General features: G+C 43.7%; 1 pseudogene; it reads left to right on the forward strand.

The window, feature by feature from the left end:
- The first annotated feature begins 1,770 nt into the window (after positions 1–1,770).
- Positions 1,771–2,723, forward strand: LOC120850030 (annotated as a pseudogene).
- Positions 2,724–6,982: the final 4,259 nt, after the last annotated feature.

The following is a 6,982-nucleotide window of genomic DNA, read 5'->3' on the forward strand; positions in this document are numbered from 1 at the left end:
AATGGCTGTGTTAAACATTGAACTTGGTGGTCTGATAAAAAGAACCAATTACAAAGCAATTCCCGTTATCCAGCCTAATCCGGCAAAACACAAATTCGCCATCTTGAGCGTTCACTGGAATATCGGTTGAACAAATTGATCCAGAAACGCTATTTTTGGTAGTCCATGAATTGCGAAAGCATTCATTAGACTCACGCCGCGGCTCCCTGTGAACACGACGACGCACAATTTGAGTAAACACTTCCTTTTATTAATGGTTAACGACGTAGCACGTAGCGCGACTACAGTGCGTCACTTTAAATTGAGTGATTGATTCGTCTCTCTGTAATCGTTCATTATTATGTTTTTGTGCAATCGTTTAATGCTCAATTCATTTCCCCACCACCATTGCAGTTGCGTGTGTGTCTTGTCCTGTCTCTGTGCAATCGTTTAATGATCAAGTTGTATCACCACCATCATTACCAACTATACATCGCTTCACCTCAATTCCGGACGCAGCCGATACTAAAATCACAAGCATGAGTTTCTGAACGGTGCTTGCACTGCACGAGCGTGCGTGCTTGGCAAGGACACTGAAAGCCCGGAGCTCGCTCTTGTGGCTTCTGCTACGCTCACACTTCAAGTGAAACGGAGTATAACTTAACTCTCTCCGATAAGGTCTTCGTAACTTGGGCGCAAATGTGAATTTGTGCGCATTGCCGTTTGCTGTATGGGCGGCACCGGTTTATCTGGTTTATCTCGCTCACAGCAGCGGCGGCAGAAGGCATGCAACGACTTGGCCTAAAGGCCCATACGCACATTCGCGTTTGAGCGCGGTGCGTTCCGTAGCGGCAAGCGGACGCTTTGCGTTGCAAAGACCGCTTGCGCCAAACTTGTACGCAGAGTTGCGTTGACACGGAGTCAACCGCAGTCAAGAGCCAATAAGAACGCGCTATCGTCGCTAGTGGCCCACCAATAGTAAGCGAGATCCAAGGCAACATGGCGGCGCACGGCGACTGCGTCGAAGTGTTCGATCTTGGGACAATCTCGCCGTCTTCCCCGACGTTTCGTCAAGCTTGAACCATCGCTGCCTTGGAAAATACAGTCCCCGCCGCTCCCCAAACCAAAAAAAAAAAAAAAGCACTGCGACCGGCGAACCGGATACGTCTTGCCGAGTCGGCCGGGTGGGGCGAGCGAACACGTCACCCCCTCTCCTCTTTCGGCTTCTGATTGGTCGAACGCACCCGAACGCACCGCAACGCTTCAGAAAGTTGAGCGAGTCTCTACTCGCTTGCGTCGAGCTACCGAGCGTTGCGGGAAGGCGCGCGTCGCTCCGCAAGCGACCGCGCCTGGCCGCAAGGACTCCGCAACGCAATCAAACGCGTTCAAACGCGAATGTGCGTATGGACCTTGACTGCGGTCTATCTGTTTCGGACAGTCATCGACAATCGTGATCGCCGCATCATCACGCGTGGAAAGAAGCAAAAAGTGCTGGCTTACCTGCCATTGGTCCTCCGTGGAACTCTTGACAGACGCATGTACGAACTGCTTAAAAGCACGGCGCCTGGGGCTTCGTCGGCGCTCGCACACAGCAGCGGCGGCGGAAGGCACGCAACAACTTGGCCGAACTGCGGTCTTTCTGTTTCGCAGGTTGGTGGCTTCATGTCTCTTTTCTAAAAAAAATAAAACAGTTTCATTCCGCTGCCGCTGCTGTGCCACACCGCTTTTTTTGAAAGTGAGCGAGTGCTTGTATTGTCACGAGTCTGTGCCTGAGGATGGTACGTTTATGACATGTATTGCATGCAAGTACCCTTACCACCTAGGCAAGTGCTCTGGCATAACCACCTCTAGCTTTCGCAACAACGTCGGCTCTTTTAAAGACACTTGGAAGCGTGTGACATGTGAAAGAGCAGAAAGACGAGGTACCCTAACGCCTAGTGAACTGCATAATTCCAGGATTGAATGTAAACTAAAAGAACTAAATTGAAAAAAAAAAAATTATACGCTTCTTTTATTTGTGGCGAAGGTGAATGCCCTCCCAGATCTTGTTGAAAAAGTGAATGGGATCGAGGCATCAATCCAAGGTCTTTCTACTAACTACGACACAATACTGTCTATAGTGGATGAGCAGAGTAGTGATGTTTTTGCTTTAAAAAGGAGAGTTGAGTACCTGGAGTTGGATTCATCAACGGGCGCGTCATCGAGCTCCGGGCAGATGGAACTTCAGCTTAATGAGCTGGAGCAGTATAATCGCCTTCTGAACATTGAGGTTCACGGTATGGCACAGGAGGAGCCTGAAAATCTGTTAGAAAGTATGAAAATCTTGGCTCGTAATCTTGAACTTTCTGAACTAGCGAACTCTGGCCTTAATCCCCTTTATTGCCTTCCATCACGGCCTGGTGAGGAAACTGCCGTGCTTTTTCAATTCGTATCCAACTACCTGAAGGAAAAGTAAATCGAGAGTTGCTCTCACCTCAAAAGTAAAAAACCGCAACTGTGTTTTTTTTTTTTTTTTTGTACCATTTAACTTTCACGACTAAGCGATTGCCATGGCTCACACGGCAGAGGTGCGAAGAAAGGGGCTAGCGTTTGTTCGGCAAAAGAACGGACATATTTTTGTACGGAAAAGTGAGGGCGAGAAATGCATTCGGATGTGTGACGAGGGCGATCTTGAAAAGATAGAAGGACCATCGTGGAGTAGTAAAAAAGTGATTACAGCTCTCAATGGAAGCCTCAACGTGTAAGCCTCGCTATCACGATGCTAGTTCTTTTCGTCTTATCGCGTCTAATTCGCTTTCCTTTTATTATCTAAATGTTTGCAGTTAAGAAACAAGGACGATCATGTGAAGACTTTCTTATCTCCTTCAAACCGTGAATTCGATGTATTGGCCTTTAGTGAGGCATGGTTTTCTGGTATTAGTGATGTATTACAATTTGAAGTCTACAGGTGTGAAGCATATACAGAACCAATAGGAGAAAGGTGGTGTTGGCCTTTATGTAAAGAACAATTGTGTTTACGAAGTAATATCTGATATCACAGTTATCAATTCAAGTTTTGAATCGCTTTTTGTTAAAACAAGTGCATTTGTGTTTGGTGTTATCTAACTTCTTGGTCGCTGGATGAGTTTTATTGTTTTCTTCAGCAAGTGTTTTATTTTTGTGTCCGTACATAGAATGTCTGTTGTAATTATGGGCGATATTAATATTAATATTTCGCAGCCATCTCACCTAGTTAATGAGGTCATGAATATTTTATCTTTAAGTGTTTTTTCCCAATGAAATCGATGTACCCACCCGTATTAGATTCTGGCGAAACACTGATTGATCTGTCCTTGACAAGCTGTGGTAAAGATGATATTGCGGCAGGCGTACTCACGACTGATATAAGTGATCATTTATCGCTTTTTTCTTTTAGTTCAAAATATCGGTCGCATTTTATTACACAATTGAATACAACAACCACCACGCGTCTCATAACAGAGGGGAATATTGAATATTTTCGCCAACTTGTATGTTCTGCAGAGTGGACTAAATTATTGCATAGTACAGATCTTAGCGTATTATACGATTTATTCCTAAACACGATTATTGAGGTCGGTGATTGTGCTTTCCCTGCAGTAACAATAAAAATCAACAAGGAAGCAAGAAAACCTTTGATAACTCGTGACATTTTACAGAAAATTACAGCACGGAATGAACTTTTCAATAAATTTATATTATGACAAGATTTATCGATTTTAAAAGAATTTTAAATGGTTAGAAATAAGCTGGGTTTTGATATAAATAAATCTGGTATCCGTTACTGTACTGGTAAATTGGCGGATATATGTTTTGATCCAACAAAAAACTTGGCGTACTCTTAAGTGTCTTTTACGAGGAACGCAGAATATCATACCAGCCGAAATGAGAGTATGCGAGCGAACCTTAAGTGGAAAGGCTCTCGCTGACGAGTTTAACCGGCTTTTTGTTTTTAAAATTTTGGAGCCTCTCCTCTGCTGACCTCGGAGAATTTTTAGAAGTATATTAAGTACAATATACCACAGACAATGTTTCTTTGCCCTACTTCCACCACAGAATTCGTCAGTCTAATCGGTAGTCTAAAAAATGAAAGCCGTTTACAACTCTACGTAATGCCGATTTAGAGCACAGCCCTTGAGGAGGAGGAGGGAGGGGTACTGAGGGGAGGGTATACACCTCCTCCGTCCTCCTTATCCTGTCTGCTATTCCTCTGTCCGAGCGGCGTCACCGTCGCCTCATGAGGGTCACCTGACCTGACGGGGGTCATGTGACGTCACCGGGGTAACGTGACCCCTGTAAGGTCACGTGACGATGACGTCATGGTGATGAAGTCATCAGTGACGTTACCAGAGACGTCACGTGTGACGTCATCAGTAACGATGACGATGCTGATGCTGATGACGTCGTCAGTGCCGTCACCGATGATGTCATCACTAGCGATGACGATGTGGACGCCGATGACGTTGTCAGTGCCGGCACTGGTGACGTATGAGTGGCGATGATGATGACGATGCGGATGCCGACGACGTCATTTCTGACGTCACGCTTCCCATAATGCACCGCGCGGTTACGCCGACGGCGACGCCAACGGTGACGCTGTTCAAGCCGGAAACGGGAGCCTAAGAGCTGCGCTCTAAAAACGATTGCTCTTGTGGTTTTTATAATATAAAGGCAGCACCAATTTAAGCAGTTTCGGATTCAATATGTAATGTAGACTGTCACTTAACCAACCTTGTTTTATTATCGTCGGGAATCTTTTCTGAAAAATGAAAGCCGTGTACAACTCCCTGGAATGCCGAATTAAAGCACAGCTCTTGAGGAGGAGGGAAGGGTACTGAGGGGAGGGTATACCCCTCCTCCTTCTCCTCCTCCTCTCCTCATTCTTCACTCTCCTCCGGGGGGGGGGGGGGAGTCCCCTGACCTTGGGGGAGGGGGTCACGTGACCTCGGGGGGGGGGGGGGGGATTGTGAACTCGCGGTTACGCCGACGGCGACGGCGACGCCGACGCCGGCGCCGCTCAAGCCGGAACCGGGCACCTAAACGCTCATTCACACTGGAAGCGGTTCCGCGTTCGCAAAGCGGTTGCGAACGCGGTTGTGTAACGATCCAGTACAATTGCACGTGCTCTTGATGTCATCGAGTACGCGTGCAATTGTACTGGATCTTTATACCACCGCGTTCGCAATCGCTTTGCGAACGCGGATTCGCTTCCAGTGTGAACGAGCGGTGAGAGCTGCGCTCGAAAAATGAAAGCTGCTAGAACTTCTGCTCTGCACAAAGGTGGGCAGTGGATAGTATCGGCAATTATCGAAACATATCAATACTTCCTCTTTTTTCTAAAATAATAGAAAAAAGCTTTGAATTTCAGAATAGTTAATCATCTTAAAAAAGATCGATTAATCTCTGCAAATCAATACGACTTCCAAAGAGGTAACTCCAGTGAATCTGCTATTCTCTACATTTGGGTAAAAAATCGTTCGTAGCAAAAAAAAAAAAAGAAAAAATAAGCTCTACATGATAGGCATATTTCTAGACTTTAACAAAGCTTTAGATTATATTAAACATGATATACATTTAACAAGCTGCCTTACTACGGAACTAGAGGTGTTTCACTTAAACTGTTGCGCAGTTACCTATCAAATCGTACCCAGTTTGTGGTAATCAATAATATAGCATCAATGAACAAAATGTAAGGTCGCAAACAAGCTGATGTACAGTGCGTATGGTTGAAAGAATTCCGAGACTGCGGGTAAACGACACAACACGAAAAGGTCTCTAACAGCCATAACACAAAAAAGTTACAACACTAAAAAGTCTCTAGAAACTTTTTGGTGTGTCGTTTACCAGCGCTTTCGGGATTTTTAAACCATGTGCAATATAGCATCAGACAGTTAAAATATAAGATTTGGTGTTCCCCAAGGATCTATATTAGGACGTATAATATTTCTTCTTTATACTAATGACATTGTTTTCATTCCTCATACTACAGACATTGTTCTCTATGCTGATGATACGAATGTTTCTTTTTTCTAAAGACCTATCATCTCTTTTTCCGGTTTTAAACCTCGGGCTTGAAAATTTGTCGAAGTGGCTAGATGCCAATCGGCTACTTCTAAATGTTAATAAAACTAAGTTAATTGGCTTTTCTTTATTTAACATACCAGTAAATCATACCAGTGAATTCATATTCCAGTCAGAATCTTTAGAACGGCTTCGGAATACAAGTAATTAAATATACAGTTCCACGAAAATCTTCGTTGGGCGTCTCATGTAAGTCTTATGAAACGTAATATCGCCCAGTAAGTCGGTATGTTAAATAGGTTAAAACATTACTTCCCATATGGCTAAAGCCTGAGCTTTACTTTTCTACTGCTCATTCTAGGCTACACTATTGTTCACTCGTCTATGGGGTTACATCTAGATCAAATACAGATCGTTTATATTTAATACAGAAAAAAGGCATACGGTTCATTCAAATCTTGTTTGCATCTGATCACACATCACCATATTTTGTGCTGAATAATATGCTGAATGTTGAGGCTTTATATAATCAACGACTGTCTGAAGTTATATTTTCAAAGCTAAAAGCTGACCGAGTACTGTTTTTGTCTATATATACAGACACTGACGTACATTACAATTTTAGACATAGAAATTAAAAAAATAGAGAGAGAACCAATTACTGTACACAATTATTAACGTAGCAAATTCCTAACCTCCTGAACCTTCGGTCTGCCTTAGTTGAAATGATTGACAATAGATTCTCACTGTTGTCCTTCAGAAAAACAAGCGAAAATGTATTTTCTTCATCCGTTGAAGTTTGCTGTTTTGTGTGCTCTTATCATACATATCAATGTATTTGTAATTATGTTGCTGTCATACAATATTTCTCTAGATAATTCTATGACCTCGCAGGTAGTATATGTTGATTGCAGCCAGTGATATGTGTGTATAAAACCGGCAAAACTGTATTTCCTCATCTGTT

This window comes from Ixodes scapularis, unplaced genomic scaffold, assembly GCF_016920785.2.
Source record: "Ixodes scapularis isolate PalLabHiFi unplaced genomic scaffold, ASM1692078v2 PGA_scaffold12__126_contigs__length_90152505, whole genome shotgun sequence".
Classification (NCBI taxonomy): domain Eukaryota; kingdom Metazoa; phylum Arthropoda; class Arachnida; order Ixodida; family Ixodidae; genus Ixodes; species Ixodes scapularis.